Source organism: Gorilla gorilla, chromosome 16 (assembly GCF_029281585.2).
Source record: "Gorilla gorilla gorilla isolate KB3781 chromosome 16, NHGRI_mGorGor1-v2.1_pri, whole genome shotgun sequence".
Lineage (NCBI taxonomy): Eukaryota > Metazoa > Chordata > Mammalia > Primates > Hominidae > Gorilla > Gorilla gorilla.
The window spans coordinates 60,043,851-60,062,456 of record NC_073240.2 but is presented as its reverse complement, the minus strand read 5'-3'; the positions used below and the strand labels follow the sequence as shown (position 1 = coordinate 60,062,456).

The following is an 18,606-nucleotide window of genomic DNA, read 5'->3' as shown; positions in this document are numbered from 1 at the left end:
AATAAATAAAAAATAATTGAAATGTGCTTTTGTTTGTTTGTTTTAGTGCAAAGCTAGCAGCTACTTCTGTATCTTAAACACACCAGCCTCCAACAAACACCAACAAACAATTGGTGAAACCTTTTCCTTTTAACTCCGGTGAACTCGAATTGACATGTAGTCACACCCAGGTATCTTTGGGTGTTGGTTATTTGATTAGGAGGTAATACTGTGTTTTTGGTCCAACTCCAAGGAAAGGAAGGGGTCACAGACCAGCAAAGAGTATCAGGAGTACTGGTGCTGCTTTTCTTCATATTGTGGGTCTCTGGGCTCAGGTAGAAAGAGACTTTTGTGCACTTGGGAACAGAGTATCGTACAAATCCTTTCAGCATTTTTGCAACCAGAAACCATGCAAATGTTTTTGCAAATATGCTTGTGGTCTTGCTGGCAGTTTGTGAGCACAACGCTCTGTTTGAGGTGGTGATGTTGACTTCTATTTTCCATTCACTGTCCTGCCCCAAATCGAGCATGCCGTCTTGTACATAATTGTGTGAGCACACTCTTTTCTACCTAATGCGGAGAGTGGGTATCAGTTGGTCTCCATTCCTTGCATAAAATGATTTTTACTATTACTGCTTTGAGATAATTTGTGTGTTTATCTCAGCACCTTTGACTCTCATTCCTGTCAGTACAGCAAGGGAACCCAGCATTTACTACCAGCTCTGACTTTGCAGGGTTGAGAGTGGCATGCTGTTTGACTTTGGAAACTATGTTAAAAATTCCTCCAGTGGATCCCTAGCTGGGACTGTTTGGGCAATTGATGTCTATCTTGCCTACTTTTTCTGAGGATTTCTGCAAGGTTATTTTAAACATATTCGAGTTGTCTGATTGTGCTGAGGCACCTTTGTCACAAAAGAAAGTCACAGTCTATTCCCTCTGCAAAATTTTTGAATGAGAAGCCTGCTGTTACTGAACACCAGGCATGGGGAGTCTGACTTAGAAGCTGGCTACGAGGCATGCTTTCAAGGAGACAAGGCAGAGGCCCAAAGATGTCACAGGGTGGCTCCAAAGCTCTGATCTCAGCTTTGCTGAGGCATCTCCTGTGCCCATGATCTTTCTAAGAGTCAGTCATTCAAAGTACCCAAAATGTCCCTCTGTTTAGAAAGGGTAGCTCTGTTCCGTAGCCAAGGTAACACTTCATCCAGTTTACCACTGTGGGATCTAAAGGCAGCTTCAAGGGTTGCATATGAAACCTGGCTCTCAGAGGACATCTCTCGTGAGATATTTTCACCGAGTGGGGAATCCATTTCTTCTGTCTTCTACCATAGCCTTAATAGAAGCTGCCAGGTTTCTAAAGCCACCAAACCAGTACAAATCTGGATTCCGTGGACACACAACTCTGTCACCAAGTTTTTCATCTGTTAAATGGGGATCACAGTACCTCCCTGTTTCTAGAATTCTTTTGAAACCAAATGAAACAATGTACGCAAAGCACCTAACATAGCATTGGGAACGTAGTTGATGCTCAAGAAAAGTGATGCCCGTTCCCCAAACATTGTGGGGCACACTTCTGGATGTGGGTTGCCCTTTTGATGCCATATTATATTTCACAGATACAATGAGAAGTAAGTATTCTTGGAGAAGGAAATCCAAAAATTTCCTTGGATTTTCTAGGGAGTTGTGAGTTTTAAACTGGTGTGACCCAACCATGTACATAATCACATCAGACATGGTCAGTTTGTGTTTTGCTTTCAATTTTAATGATTCTGGCAGGAGAGAGTTACTGGCAGAAGGAACACCTTGAAATCCTACAGCCAGAGATCTCTAACTAGATGACAGCTTTCTAATTTCTGCTGGCATTGCCCCTCATCTTCTGGAGATTGCCTTTTTCCTTTCCGTCTGTCTTGTTTCTAGATTTCAAGCCAATGCCTTAACTCTTACTTTCTTCCTATAAGCAGAGACCTGTGTCTTGGGTGGATGACAAGGGGTTCTGGGAAAGAGATCTCCAAAGTGGGGTCTATGCGCTTTTACGTGCAAGGTAACTCACTGGAAAGAAAATATTAAAACCTAATTTGTATTTATCTTTACATTAAAAACTAAGATGAAATTGAGCTGCTCCCATATATAATATTTGGATGGACCCCAGTCTCCTCATGCAGTTTGATTGCCAGAGGGTCAAGGCTCACAAATGGTATTACTTATTATTTGAGAAATTCAAATTATGTAAATGCCTGGATTCAGCTGATTATTTTATGGTAAGCATCCAAAATAGTGCCTTATTTTTCTTCCCAGAAACAAAAAACTTTTGGTACAGATTTGCTCAGGAGGGACTGGAAGCAGAGAGCTGCACAGTGCTGGGCTGGGAGTCAGAGGCCCCGAGTTCTAGTCCTGGTTCCAGTCCAGGATGGCCCCGTGGACACATCCTTTCACCTCTCTGGCCCTCAGGTCCCTCATCTGTAAAGTAAAAGTTTTGGACTGCTTAATCGATAGGCCAGGCCCCTTCCAGCTACAATATTTTAGGGTTCTGAATGTAAATATGTAAGTATTCTGCCCCTTCCTTATCCCTGCCACTTTGTTCTTTGTTTAAACACCTTAATTTTTTTGCCTACAAGGCATCAGTCTGTTGCTCAAGTGGTCTTTGTCACTGGCTTCCATTTTGGTTAGCCTGCTGAACTCCCTAATGCATCTTCTCTGCAGCTACCGTCTGTCGTCTTCTTTTCTGTGGCGGATCCCTATTCTCAGAATCCCATATTCAAGTGACTCACATTTATAGTGTCCAATTATACATCACTTGAGCATCATGAAACTTTAAAAGTTCTATATTTTTTAGTTGAATCCTGTCCCTCCTATTATCTTATTAGCCAGATGAGATGACAGTACCCAGTCTCTTTCTTGAAATATCATACATCCAATCAGAGCTGTATTAGTGGCTAGTAGTATCCCAGTTCACTTATTAATAACTAATGCAAAACTTTACTCATCTGGTACTGTGAGCTTGGGTAATATGAAATCTCTATGCGTTATCTCTTTTAATGTACTTAAAAACACTGAACGGGGCTGGGTATGGCAGCTCACACCTGTAATCCCAACACTTTGGGAGGCCAAGGCAGAAAGATTGCTTGAACCCAGGAGTTCGAGACCATCCTGGGCAACATAGTGAGACCCCCATCCCTACAAAAACTAAAGAAATTAGCCAGACATGGTGGCACACACCTGTAGTCCCAGCTACTCAGTAGGCCGAGGCAGAAGGATCACTTGAGCCCAGGAGGCCCAGGCTGCAGTGAGCTGTGATCACACCATTGCACTCCAGCCTGGGTGACAGAGTGAGACGCTGTCTCAAAAAAGAAAAGAAAAGAAAGATTAATTTAAAAAAAGTAATAGAATTATTTGCCCAATATTTGGTGAGTCGGTGAGTGACAGTGGTAGTAGTAGTGGGGTTTGAGTCAAGGAATAATTGTTTGCAAAGTGAGAACTGTAAGGAGTGCCTCTGTCCACCATGCAGTTCAAAACCCATCAGGAACATGGCAGGCTCACTGAGTGCCTTCGCTGCACATTGTTGATTGTCATGTATTTGTATGACTGTCATCTACTTTAAAAGTTTTCATTTGACAATAACTTATAATCATTCATTCACTCATTTTCTGATCCACTCCTTCTAGTTGAGGGTTGCAGGTGGCCAGAGTCTATCCCGGCAGCTCAGGGAGCATGGCAGGAACCAGGCCTGGACAGGAGGCCATCCTATCTTAGGGTGCTCACACAATCCCTCACATTCACTCAGACTGAGACCATGTCAACACCCCAATTTACTCAATGTGTATGTCTTTGGCATGTGGGAGGAAACCCTCACAGACATGGGAAAAACATGCAGACTCCTCACTGGCTGGACCAGGAATCCATTTTTCTTCCTCATTATCTTTATCACAAAATGGCATCATCCGAGGACCTGCTCTATTGGCTTGCTGTTGAACCTTTAATAAAGATCTAAGCTGATCAAAGGAAGGCAGAATCTACCTATTTGTGGCCACCCTAGAAGCATACAACAGTGAGGGTCCTGGTAAGATCAGTGAAGCCGTGCTGATCTTCCAAATTGGTTTTTATTGCAAATTCATTCTAGAGCTTGCTGATTGAACTTGGGGCTGGGGAGGTGGCAGCAACTGCAGGTAGCCCTCAGAAAGTCTGTCGGGAAGGACACATCAATAGAAGATAAGGCTCCCGTCTCTGCATGCTGCAGTGCTTGCCTTCTGCAAACTGGGCTTGCGATTTGGGTGTGGGTTCTGAGAGACAAGCCCCTAGCAGGCCCATTAGAAGACAGTGCCTCCCTTCATGTCTATCCTAGGGCTTTTAGTTGAATTATCAAGCTTGTTCTTAATTTTCCCCACCCCTTCTAAGTTCCCCAAGCCCAACCCTGTTTTTATCCCACTCCTAAAGTCCAAGGTATGGATCAGAAGAAACAGCAAGATAGCCCTGCATCCTCTGTCAGGTGATAGAAGGGAGTGAGAGGATGAACTTGTTTATGATCACACAATGAGCGGCCCTGAGCCTGCAGGACCCTTGGCGACACTGATCTGCCATGTGGGTTAGTGGCTGCTCTTGTGGCTTCTCCCTGAGATGTGCCCACGGGACTCTCATCTCTGCCACCCATCAACCAGGTGTGGTCTGAGATCTCTGTTTGTAAACGTGTCATTGATACCCTAAAGGCCCCTAGACCAATGCCCTTACGGTTACATTTTGCCCCAAGAGGGACATGGTGCCAGTGTGCCATAGATCAGAGCAGATCAAGCAAGCCAAGGGTCCAGAAGTAACCATGCCAGAAACAGACATTCCTCACTTCCGCATTTGGTTCAGCGTTGCCTAGTGGTTGTTCAGGGAATGCTCCTTGCCCCTGAGCTTGACTTGTTTTCCTGGACTCCGTATCCCTATAGCAAACCCACAACAAAGGCTGTGCCCACATCAAGACACCCCTGATCACATCCAGACCCTTCCCCCGCTTAGCACGTCCAGACACAGTACCCCTAAGTGAGAGATGACACACCAACACCTTACCTGTGTCACTGCTCCTTAAAATCCAACTCTTTATACTCTTGTGGAGTTTCCACGTTGGCTTTTAAGACAGAGATGAGAAAATAATTTCATCAACTTTATAAAACTTTAAAAAATTGAGTTCTTATTCAGCTATGCCCCAAACATTTTTCAGAAAAATAGGGCAATCTGAGAAAACCGTAACATGTGAGTAGTTGGTTAACTCATGTCAGCATACCTCCAGCATTTTGCATGACTTATAAATAAAGCGTATTTTGCAAGCAGTATAGGAGAGATTCTTCCAAGGATAGGAAGTCCTGACTTTTTGGCAGGTTGATATCAACTCTGCCACAGCCTGCTGATAACTCTTTGCATATTGTTCTTTTTCTCAGAATAGCATTTAAATTAGAGTTTCTTTCTTCCATGGTACAGGGTGATAGTTCATATTATGTCACAAGAAATTGTTCAGTTACCTCCCTGTCTTTATTTATATGCACAGCTGCTGGTATTTCTAGCTAGTCTTCCTGCCTCATTACCTTGGCTGTGTAATTGAATTAGAAAAACGTATTGAGCAGCTACTACTTCAGAGACTATCATTTTCAAACCACAAATTAGGACACAGAGTCTGGTAGGATTTTTGACTTATGAATCTATTAGGCCGGTGCCATTAATGGCAAAAACCGCAATTACTTTTGTGCCGACCTGTATGATTAATAAAAATATTAATGGACATGCACACACTAATTTGGTATGCATTTAATAGGCTGACTTAATTTTTTCTTTTCTTTTTCTTAAAAATTTTTTTCACTTTTATTTTTTAAATTCATTTCAGCTAATTAATTAATTTTATTATTTTTTTTAAAGACAATGTCTGGTCGGGCGTGGTGGCTCACGCCTGTAATCCCAGCACTTGAGGAGGCCAAGGTGGGTAGATCACTTGACGTCAGGAGTTCAAGATCAGGAGTTCTCTACTAAAAATACAAAAAAAAGAATTAGCTGGGCGTGGTGGTGGGCACCTTCTGTAAGCCCAGCTACTCAGGGGGCTGAGGCAGGAGAATGGCGTGAAGCCGGGGGGGCAGAGGTTGTAGTGAAACAAGATTGTGCCACTGCACTCCAGCCTGGGCGACAGAGCCAGACTCCGTCTCAAAAAAAAAAAAAAAAAAAAAAAGAGACAGTGTCTTGCTATGTTGCCCAGGCTGTTCTCAAACTCCTGGCCTTACGTGATCTTTCTGTCTCAGCCTCCACTGAGATGAAGGACATGAACCGCCACACCTTGCAAGATTGCTTTAAAACTGTAAATAATAAAATGCTGTGAAACTGGCCTTGCCCAAGGCACAGAGGCATGTGAGAGGTAGAGCTTGTACCCAAGTCTGTTGATTTTAATCAATTTGCTAGATTAGGAAGAAAAGTTACATTCCTGAATTGTATTACCGAATGTCTAAGAGCTTTGCACTTAAAAACAAGAGTGATGATGTGGGAGCTCTCTTAAGGGACTGTTAAATGCTTGATGTATGTGACATGCTAGCAGAGCCACAGCTGAAAAGACAGGGACTAACATCAGTGTGACTCTTTTGTCATTTGTTTGATTAAAATATAATCAGAGCAGAAGTGAAATGAGCATTTGTCATATTAAGGAATCTCAAGCATTTGATTCATATTATTCTGTAGCCTGAAATGTCCTTACCTCACTAATGATGTGGTGAAGAAGATTAGCCTGTTATTCTGTTTAAAAAGTTAATCATCCAGGCTGGGCACGGTGGCTTACACCTATAATCCCAGCACTTTGGGAGGCTGAGGCAGGAGGATTGCTCAAGCCTAAGAGTTTGAGACCAGCCTGGGCAACACAGTGGGACCCTGTCTCTACAAAAAAAAAAAAAATTTTTTTTTTTTTGGTAGAGAAACACAACCAGGTATGGTGGTGCACACCTGTAGCCCTGGCTACTAGGGAAGCTGAGGAGGGAGGATTAATTGAGCCCTGGAGGTTGAGGCCGCAGTGAGCTATCTTTGCGCCACAGCACTCCAGCCTGGGTGACAAAGTGAGACCCTGTCTCAAAAAAATAGAAATAAAAATAAAATAGTAATCATCCAGCCTCAAATATCTGTTACTCTTAACTGGACTACTTACATGGTTAAGAGAAGGAGAACTGTGTTTAGGGGCAATATCTCTTCCCTTTGATCTCCTGAGTTGGGGGCAAATAGGAACGCCTTGGAAACTTATTTCTTCCTTGGAGCAGACTCTGGGCCCAGGACTCCCATTTGCCCCACGATAGCTGCTGCCACAGTGCTGCCGTGTACCTACAGCAAACATGTTGTGAGGTGAGTCAGTGTAGCCTGGAATTTATTCACCCAGCTAGTAAAGATTGGGCACTCCCATGCCCCAGGCACCACCCTGCTGGGGACATGGCAGGGGGCAGACATCATCCCAAGGCTGACTCCAGGGCACGGAACTTCCTCTGCATTATGCAAGGCTGTGCAGAGCCAGGCTGCTCCGTGAGCTCCTAGCTTGCAGGGCTTTGTACCAGGTATTCTGTTTACCACGTGGTACTTCTTTTTCTTCTGTAAAAAAAGGATAATACCAAGTACTTGGTGGTGTCATTGGCCAGATGAAAGAAGTTGATACGTGACACATAGTAAACATGTAATAAAGCAGTTACTATGAACTTTAGAATTATTGCTGTTTCCAACTGCTGTTACTTTATTATGAGAGGCAGTAGGTACAATGTTTAAGGGCAAAGATCTGAAGCAGACTTCCTGGGTTTGAAGCCCAGCTGTGGGAGCTGAGCAAGTTACTTAACCTCTCTGTGCTTCACTCAGTTTCCTGCCTCGTGAAGTTGTAAGGATTAGATAAGTTATATGTAAAAAGCTTAGAGCAGTGCTTGGTATGTAATAAGAATTAGCTGTTATGTGAGAATAATAATGTATTTCATTCATTCAGCAAATACTTGGGGGCTGCCCATGCCATGCATCGTGGCACTCTACTAGGTCTTGGGGCAGAATGGTGAATAAGACTTGGTCCTAGGGGTCAGTTTAATCAGGGAGCCAGGCACTCAGGTAATGCTGTTAGAGCAGGCTTCTTAGCAAGATGATGCCTGACCTGTGCTGGGTGAGAGTTTAGTAGGCATAGAATTAGGGTTGAGGTAGGGAGGAGTTCATAGAAGAATACCCTAAGCTGGGGGACAGTGGGAATGTAGGTACTGAAGATCCCACCTCACACACACACTCTGGAAAAACAGAAACAAAGCACAGCATGGTATGCACAGAAAATGGTGTGGTGGGAACCTCAAAACGGAGAAAGCAGGGGTTAGAGATGGACAAGGACGGGTCAGGGAAGCCTCGCTAAGATTTGCACTTCAAATGCATGTGCAGCTACCTCGAGGGGTTCCAAACCAGGCTTGTGAAGGTAGCCACTGTCCTCTGACTGCCCGTCTCCCTGGGATGAGGGCAACCAGAGCCCTTTTCGTGCCCTGGAGGATGGATGCCCTGAGCATCTCAGAGAGCCTGGGCTGCCCAGGCCTTTCCCTTTCCCCTTTCCCCTCTCCCCTCCACCCTCCCCCTCCCCCTTCCCCTTCCTTTCCCCTCCCCCTCCCCCTTCCTTTCCCCTCCCCCTCCCCCTTCCCTTTCCCCTCCCCCTCCCCCTTCCCTTTCCTTCCCTTCTCTTTTCTTTGTCTTGCTCTGTTACCCAGGCTGTAGTGCAGTAATGCAATCACAGCTCACTGCAGCTTTGACCTCCTGGGCTTAAGCGATCCTCCTGCCTCCGGCTCTTGAGAGTAGCCTGGACCACAGGCATGTGCCACCACGTCCAGCTAATGTTTTGATTTTGTGTAGAGATGGGGTCTCGCTATGTTGTCCAGGCTGGTCTCTAACTCCTGGGCTCAAGCAGTCCTCCCTCCTTGGCCTCCCAAAGTGCTAGGATTATAGGCATGAGCCACCACACCCGGTCTTCAAAGGGACTTTTGGTGAGGATCAGAGATAGGAGCCACCATTCTAGGGTTCCTGGAGTTTGTGAGGGAAAGAGGACAGAAAACCGTTTTGGTAATGCTTACGGGAAGCACTTCCTGAGAGAGAAAGAATAAAAAGCAGGTGCCCAAGAGAATTTCCTGCTCAGCCTCAAGACAAGCCCTGACCCTGGGGACTACTGACATGTCCCACCTGTGGCTGGGAGGGTTTTCTGAGGTGGGAGGTCTAGACAGAGCAGGGGGCTTGGGAGCCCTGATGGAAAGTGCAGGGAATTCAGAACACAAACATAGGGTAGGTTCTACTTGTGAGAACACATTCTAGACTCTCGCCTGCAAACTAAAAGGGAAATCTGGTCTTACCATGTGAGATTTTCCACAGCAGAGTAAAATGCATTTGGGAAATGGAACAGAAGTTATTTAAATTCCCTATGGCTGGACTTGAAATTGACAAGAAAAGGCCCAATAGGGAATGCCAGTGTGTCCCCAGGTGTGGAACATGGCACCAAGGTAGACCTTAACATCGGTATGTACAACCCCACATTGGTGTATTTTACAATATTTCTCTTTTTCTTTTCCTTTTTTTTTTTAAACAGGGTCTTGCTTTGTCACCAGGCTGGAGTGCAGTGGTGCAATCATAGCTTACTGCAGCCTTGAACTCCTGGGCTCAAGCAGTCCTTTCACCTTTGCTTCCCAAAGCCCTGGGATTACAGGCATGAGCCACCGCGACCGGCTTACAACATTTGTCTTCGTAGCTATTTTTACACGTTGAAGAAACAAAACTAGCACACCAAGCTGGTGGATTTTATGAAGATTGTTGTGTAGGTTTAATCAAAATTATTAAGGACCGTTTATAGAAAAATTTGAAGCAAGCGCTGTGGAACGTGGTTATAGGAAACTTGTTAAAATAGTTGAAAATGACTGAGGTTTAGGAAAGATTGCAATATGGTGTGGTGTATGTCAGAAAAGTCATGGGGGCCGGGCGCGGTGGCTCACGCCTGTAATCCTAACCCTCTCAGAGGCCGAGGCGGGCAGATCACCTGAGGTCAGGAGTTTGAGACCAGCCTGGCCAGCAGAGTGAAACCCTGTCTCTACTAAAAATACAAAAATAAGCTTGGTGTGGTAGTGCACACCTGTAGTCCCAGCTATTTGGGAGACTGAGGCAGGAGAATCACTTGAACCAGGGAGGTGGAGGTTGCAGTGAGCCAAGATCATGCCATTACACTCCAGCCTATGTGACAGAGCAAGACTCTTTCTCAGAAAAAAAAAAGAAAAGAAAAGAAAAAGAAAAGAAAAGGAAAAGTCATGGGGAAAGTCAGACATCATAGTAATCCCAGGGCAGACATATGGCATGGAGGGTGGGACACCTTTCTGCTTCAAATGGTGTTAATATTGAAAGAACCTGTAGGCTGAAAGAGATACAAACTTGAACATGTCTTTACAAAGCGAAGAGGAAATTACGTAAAGACCTTGCTTTGCGAGCTGTGGTCTGGTGATGGGTGGCTTCTCTTGGGCAGCTTGTCATCCAGGACCTTTGTCCTCATCCTGTAGTGGGTTGGAGGTGAGGATGGGGGAGGGGGTGGTAGCTACAAAAATTTCTGCAACAAAGCCTCTAAAACTGGGTGATCATCAACCTCACCAGTAAAGCCACTACACAGTTCCTGATGTGAGATTGGTATTTGGTACAATGCTTCCAGAGTAATCAAAATTTTTATAATATTTTTTCATCTGTGATGATATTAAACAGTGATATTTGAAGAGTACCTGGCCCTTAGTAAATGTCATGTGCCATAATATATCACACCTAAGATGCTACTGGTTATAAAAGGAGCATCATTATTTTATTTACAGTATTGAAAAATAAAAAAAAAACTGCCAGTTAAGCTATAACACATCATTGATTATAAGACATCCTTTTTTTTTTTTTTGGAGATGGACTTTCGCTCTTGTTGCCCAGGCTGGAGTGCAATGGCGCGATCTCAGCTCACTGCAACCTCTGCCTCCCAGGTTCAAGCAATTTTCCTGACTCAGCCTCTGGAGTAGCTGGGATTACAGGAGTGCACCACTACGTCCAGCTAATTTTGTATTTTTAGCAGGGACGGGGTTTCACAATGTTGACCAGGCTGGTCTTGAACTCCTGACTCAAGTGATCTGCCCACCTTGGCCTCCCAAAGTGCTGGGATTACAGGCATGAGCTGCTGCGCCCAGCTGATTATAAGACATCCTAATTTCAAAATGTGAAAATGTGAAAAAAAATGCATCTTAGAGTTGATGGAATACATTAACTGTTCATTTACAACATCTTATCTTTGAACTGTTCATTGATATAGAAAATGATCCTTTTGAGATTGACATTTCAGGCAGAGAAAGTAAAAGAAAGCTGTTGTGTCTCTTCTTTCTGGGAGCCTATTGTTAAAAAAAGTTTGCTATATCTGCAAGCTGGAATAAACAAAAAGAATTGGAGACTGAGTTGACATGAAATAATAAAAAATATGGAAAACAGTGTCAGACATTTATATATTTCATTCTGCTTAGCAACACTTTCACATCCATTATCTTATTTGATCTAATTTTTTTCACAATGAAAACAGCTCTATGTGTGTATATTTTATATATACATACTCAGAAAAATAAAACAATACAGAAAGTACACTGAGATAAACAACCACAACATTTTAACAACTGTATTTTTGTACAGAGATAGTGCATATAAATACTATCATATCTTCAATCAAAACAAAATTGGGGCTCCTTACCCTCCCTTGTTATTTTTAACAAACCTTTTTTCCCCTCCCTCTTCTAACCCACTCAACCAATGTTGCTAGCTTGGTGTGCACCTTCCATGCACTGGATCATGTCATCATGTAAAACCAACTCTACCCCTAAAAGGATTGGGGGTGGTTTGTTGGTCAGTCTTATTTGATCTTCCCAGTGGCCCAGGGGGGAGTGTAGTGTTATGAACCCCTTTTTGCTGAGGAGGGGACAGGCTCCAAGAGGTTGACTGATTTGTGTGACACCCTATGGCTAAGTGGCACAGGGTCTTGGCTGAGAGGGCTAGTCTTTGAGAGTTGTCCTTGGCTTTTTTGAGATCAAGTTGGTCACAGATACAACCTAGCAGCCTGAGACAGTCCCAGTTTATGCACTTTCCTCCAGCTTTATTATTAACAACACTCTCTTCTGCATCAAAAGTGTCCCGGGCTGAATGATACATTATATGTTTGCTCTAGTGGTGGAACACTTCTCCATTGGGGGCCAACTCTTCTAGGAAGGTTGATTCCAGGCACCACCGACTAAGAGATCACTGGACCCACAGTAGACCTGGAGCCTGTGTCTACACTTGGACTTAACGATGATATTGGAAGTGAGCTTTGGTATAGCAGAAAGAGCAGAGAAAAGGAAGTCAGAAATCCCTGTGTCATGTCTCAGGGATGAAAGGAGACCACGTATGTGAAAATGCTACACAAATAATGAATCTGTGGTATGGTCACATATATTTAATTGGATGAAACTTTATGAATAAGCACATACTCCATATTCATTGAGTATTCCCTGCCCCGAGCCTCACGTGCCAACCCCTCAGTGCACTTTTCCACCCACTCCAAGCAGAGGCAACATGGTACATTATGACCCCAAGCTTCAGTTTCTCCATTTGTTAAAATAGTGTAGAAATTATAATACTTGTGTCTTGCAAGTGTTGTGACAATTAAATGAGATAATTATGTAAAAAGCATTGGCACGTATTTCTGGTTTCAGTAAATGTTCCAATTATCTAGGGGTGTAAGGGGTTGAGAGTGGTTTGTTGGCTACTGTCTACCCTGTCCCCCATGCACTGTTTCAGGAACACTTTTGCCTCATATTGTACTCTGTGCACTGAAGTCCAGCACACACATACTTGCTTCAGAGACACATCTTCCCATCACCAAAATATTAGGGGTTTAAATTTCATAAAGTTGAAATAAAGTGCAAGCCCAATGCTGGTTTGTAGAGCAGTTTGCAAGCCCAGTGCCTTGTATGTAGCAGACAGACAAATATTTTTGGTTGATTTTTCATCATTTGCAATGGAAATAAATGTTTCAGTCCAGTAAAATGGCAGAAATGTAAAAGGTGGAATTCCAGGATGTCTTAAAATTAAAAGATCAAAGTGTAATAGGTAGTCCCTTTCCTGTTATTACTCACGGAGACAGAAAAATCCCGTTACAAAACAAGCTCAGTTTGACTGCAGGCCGGAGTGTTACCCATTGTCCATTGTTCACCGTAAGAATATGGTTTATCTGCTTCTCGGGGTGATCTACTTGTAACACTGGGGGCATTCTAGTCCCAGGTTTTCTGAAATCAGATCTGCTGTCCTGTTGTGCTCATGGGCCAACTAGATGGCTCAGACATGATACTATCCTACTGTCCACACAGCGTCTTCCAATCACCTTTCAAACCTGGACTTAGCATGGAATCCAGTCTTAGGACAGTCCTGGCTTTTGACTTGGAGAGCCTGGTCAGTGCCCAACAGCAACCCAGAAAATGCGCAATTATATTGATGTTTCTATTTATTTTAAGATTTTACTAACACATGCATATGATTAAAAAATGTAAACTGTACAGAAAGGTCTAAAATGGAAAATAAAAGTTACATTTCTCCTAAAACTCCAGGTCTTCTCCCCAAAAGTACCAACAAAACAATTATAGCACACATGCTGTTTTAAAAAAATTACACAAATTCAATAATTCCATATTTATTCCACATGTTGACTACTCTTTCAATGAAACAGTATCTTGAAGCTCTTTCCCTATCAGGACATGCAAGTTCCTTTAATGACTGCAAAGTACTCCTTTGCAGAGCATTCTGTATTCTAATCAGTCCCTTAATGATGCTTCTGTTTCCCTATTACAAATTTTGCTACAGTGAACAACCTTGCACATGTATCTTTTGCAGGTGTATCTTGAGGTAGTTTCCTAAAAAATACAGTTACTGGCTCAAAGAGGATGAGGCTTTGATGTTTTTTTGGGGGGATGGAGTCTTGCTCTGTTGCCAGGCTGGAGTGCAGTGGCCCGATCTCAGCTCACTGCAACCTCCGCCTCCTGGGTTCAAGCAATTCTCCTGCCTCAGCCTCCCGAGTAGCCGGGACTACAGGCGCATGCCACCATGCCCAGCTAAATTTTGTATTTTTAGTAGAAACAGGGTTTCACTATGTTGGCTGGGATGGTCTTGATCTCTTGAGCTTGTGATCCGCCCACCTTGGCCTCCCAAAGTTCTGGAATTACAGGTATGAGCCACCGCGCCTGGCCCAGACTTTGATTTTTATTTAGTTAACTATGTTTATATATTGGTCTGTGTGTCTAAAATTTCAATAGCGATTTCTAAATTGCTACCTAAAAATACTGTGCAGTATACTCTTTGTAGAAGTTTGTAAGAGTATTGATGGTCACCTCCTCCCCACTTCCCTGTACGGGGTGGGGGGCCTTGTTGTATTTACACAACACACTTAATTGTCTCCCTTTTCTGGGCATTTGAAGGCATTTGAAGATAGTGGTTACCCAGTATATGGGTAACTCCTCCTTTCTCCCAGATGAATCAAAGAACAGTGCTCCCTGGGACACTAATGAAGTGTTTGCAGAGCCGCTGCTCTGTGGGGCCAGGCCTACCCTGGGGCTGTCTCCTGGGCAATGAAGGTGGACTTTCAGGAGAGAATAATCCTTCCTGTGTATGCTGACTCACCTTTGCTCTTCCTGGTCCCCGCCCTGGTAAACAGACACCAGTCAGTGAGGTTCCACCTTTGAGAAAATCAGTGAGGGAATCACCCATCTGAGGTTCCCAGCCTCAAGGCTGAGTTCTTCCTGTGTGTGAGGGACTCTGGTGTTTGGGTTCCACCTCTTAAATGTTAGCAACAAACCAGGCTATTATGTGGATAGGGGCGTACCCTACTTTCCAGAACTTGCACATGAATCAACTGCTTTTTAATAAACTACGTCATCCTTAGAAACGGAATGTGGGTCTGAGAGTGTCTGCACTCAATCTCTATCTAATGGAAATTTCTCCGTCATAATTTGTAGGAAGTGTCAGGGATAAGAGTAACTTTTCATTATTGTTATTATTACGTTCATGTCGTAGCTGGCACGCCCGCCGCTGCCCTCCTCCCTTTGTACAGTGTGCTGCGCTCACCAGGGGCTGCTGTAAAATGCAATACCTTGCTGAGTATCCACCTGTTTAAAATGGTACCATTTTTAGTGGGGGAAGCAAAAGGGAATCACTCAAAAATGAAGCTCGCCTGAGAGTCATGAAGTAGTAGCCCAATAAACAATGCCTTTGCCCTCTGAAGAGAATGGCTGCCCTCACACTGATGAGGAACCATCTCTGCTGCCCCTCTCCCAGCACACATGGCAGCCAAACCTGCCCCTGCCTCTCAGCAGGGGTAGAGGAAGAAATGAGGGGCAAAACAGGTGCGAAGGGTTAGTTGCTCCAGAGCCCTATTGCATATTCTCACAATTCTAGGGCGGTAGTTTGTGTCTTAGAACAACTTTCAGCCTCTGCTCCCTAGAGCGTAGGATAGTGCGTGGTAACAATGCCCCACCACACCGCCCATGTAACTCCTGGGATTCAGCGGCTGTGTGCAGAGGCTGTGTGCCTCTGGACAAGTCACACTAGTAGTAAATTCTGTTGTCCCCTACCCAGCAACAGAAAATGGTTTTTGTTTCACTGTGGGGAACTTTTCAGCTTCCCTGGCTGGGCTGAGGGTCTGCACATCCATGTTTGGTTTCCAGCTTTCCTGATAACCATATCACCCTCTGCGAAAGCTTCCCAGCTCAGCCCTCGCCCAGCTTTCATTGATCCACCTTGTCCTTGACGATCTGGGCAGGTCAGGTTCTCCCAAAGGCTCTGAGTTGCTCCCACCTCCAGGTTCTTTACTCTCTCCCTTTGCCTCATCTGGGTGGGTTTTTAGGGGAGTGGGGAGAAGAAACGCATAGTGAGGAGTGGTCACTAAAGACAGAAGTTACCATTAGAAAACCTTGGGCAGTTTACAGTTTTTTCAGCAGTAAAATAGAGATAGTAATACATAGTATGGAGGGATGGTTGTGAAGGTTGAATGAGTTCACATATGTAACTATAATTGCCTGGCAGAGGGAGGGAGAGACAGGGAAGGGAGACAGGGAGGGAGGGCGGAAGAGAGAGAGGGAGAGGGAGAGAGAGATACAGAAACTGATATGTGACCTATTGGATATAAAAAACGTATCAAATCAAAAATAACTTTGGTGTTTTAGTCTCTAATGCTAAGAGGAGGTGGTCATGAATAAAAATTATATGTCTTTTTAATGATACATTTGGTTTTGGAGACAGTCTGTCATTCCGTTGCCATGTTAAACTTAACGGGTAGAAATATCCAATAAGTCAGTCATTCATGTATGAGACTGTGAAGAAACCACGTTTGGATGCGTCCATAGTCATCGAATCTTCGGTTCACATCTTGGCTTTTGCTGCTTACTAGTTGGGAGATCTCAGTTTCCTCCTGTATGGCATGGGAATGTTAATCCCTCTCTCCTAGGATTGCTTGCAGTAGTAAGTAGAACACCCTCCACAAATCAAATAACTAATTCCTTTGCATATTGTAACCACTGTCACCTTGTTATATAGATAGCAGACTGGAAAATGAGTCCTCTTCGAGCATTAGAGACTGGGGCTAGGAATCTTCAGTGTCGAGTGATATTTGGAACTATGAGAATCAATGAACTCTACCGTGAGTGCTTTTCTGCTAGGAAATAACTACCATGAGAAAAAGGAGGAAACAGCCTCTGAGGTGGGGCAGTCAGGAATGTGTCTCTGTGCAGTGAGACAGAGAAAGACCAGTGGGTTTGATACTGAGACAAACTTGGGTTACGCTAGGAAGGCAGTTTCTTTGGATCAATACAAACATACACACCATGACACAGAGCTTCTCTGTTTCTTGTCCTTTATAGAAGTTGAATAAGTACTTATTAACAGCCCTTGTGTTTTATTCAACCCTGCTTCCATTTTTAGATGTCTATGGGGGTTAAAAACCAACCAACCAATCTGCAGGTTGGTTACTCTGGGACCCTAGTTTTCTGTGCAGAGTAACCGTGGGTGCCCAGAAAGCTGGAAAAGGTGGGGAGGTGAGGAGAGGAGGAATCACTGGGAATTATCTGGCTGGAAGTAGACCATGGGCATTCAATGGAAATCTAGTGAGTCATGCTGTGGCCAGTGCTTTTTTGTCTTTCTGCTTTGCCACAAGAGGAAGAAGGAGTGGTGAGGTCTGAGGTAATTTTGTAGAATTGATGCTGTATGTGGTTCTGAGAATACCAAATATAGAGAGTTTCCTTCTGCAAGACAGCATGGGTGGCAGGCCTTCCAGAATCCCTTTCCGGAGCAGGAGCCCATGACATTGTACACTTTTCCTGTGGTAGCTCCTTCTTGGCTGATTTTAAAAGATGGCTTTTCCCAGAGCTTCTTAGAACTTGCTCTTAGCAAAGGATCTGTGTTCCCTATCGAAAAAAAAGTAAACCATTTAATAAATTTTTAAAATAAAATTTGAAATGGCTTCCATCTTGTTTCTTTTCATCTTCTCCTCTCAAAAAGCCTCCTTTTCCCTTTTTTCATCCTAGTTTTGATGTCTGAGCAGTTGGCCTTTCTAGATACCCTTATTTAGAATTTTTCTCTCCTTCATTCGAAGTCCCCCAAGCAGTGAGCAGGGAGGGGGCAGGGGCGAGTCTCACCCAGTGCAGTGCCCACTGCACTTACCCACTGGCGACACTCCCAGTAGAATGCAAGCATTTGAAGGTAAGGGAGGATCTTCCAATATTGTCATGTAATATTTGCCATTACTTCATATTTATTAGCTTTTTTGCTTATAAGTGTGGATTATAATGAATGTCCTTCCTCCTCTGGTCTCCTCTGGCAAATTCTAAATATCTTAGACCTACTTCAAATGGCTCCTTTTCTGGGAAGTCATTTCTTCTGCCTCTCCCAAGACAAAGTGGCCTACCCTCCACTCCTGGAACACCCATTTTGTGTGTGTTTATGTTGACTGTTATTGACGCATGAATCACTTTGTTCCATCATTATCTAGGTGTCCTTCAAGGGACTTTGAACTGCCCAAGTGCTCAGCTCCCCAGGTGCTCATGAGTCACTTTGTTCCATCATTATCTAGGTGTCTTCATAGGACTTTAAGCTCCCCCAAGTGTGCCATAAGAACTTGGCACATAGCTGAACACATGGGGGACCCCACTACAGAAATGCCAAATGAAAGGAAGCCCTGCAGCCCACAGAGTGTTCAGAGGCCACCCCTGGTGTGAGGCTGAAAAATCCCAGACGTAGATGAGGGCCACAGCTTCATCTACCCAAGGAGGCCACGCGAGGATGAGGCCTTCCTCTCCTGGGCGAGTTCCATGATCTCATTTCGTCTGTCCTGTCCACGTCCTTGTTATTAGAGCAGTAATCAGTCATAAAAATATAGCCTATCTTTTGAATATGGAAAGCCAGTATTACACGTATGACAGTGATAAGTTTATGAAGGGAAAGTAATTTAGATGACTTGAGAAATTATGACCGTGTGACATAGCCTTTGTGTGACACATATTCTTTCCACTTCTGGATTCTGTCATGTAGTTTGCAAAACGAGACTAGAAAGTTTCTATGTCGTTGCTTATTTTC

General features: G+C 44.0%; 1 protein-coding gene across 1 annotated transcript in view; it reads left to right on the top strand.

The window, feature by feature from the left end:
- Positions 1-18,606, top strand: part of MYO1E (myosin IE) — a 240,197-nt gene that overhangs the window by 85,096 nt on the left and 136,495 nt on the right. The window lies entirely within an intron of this gene.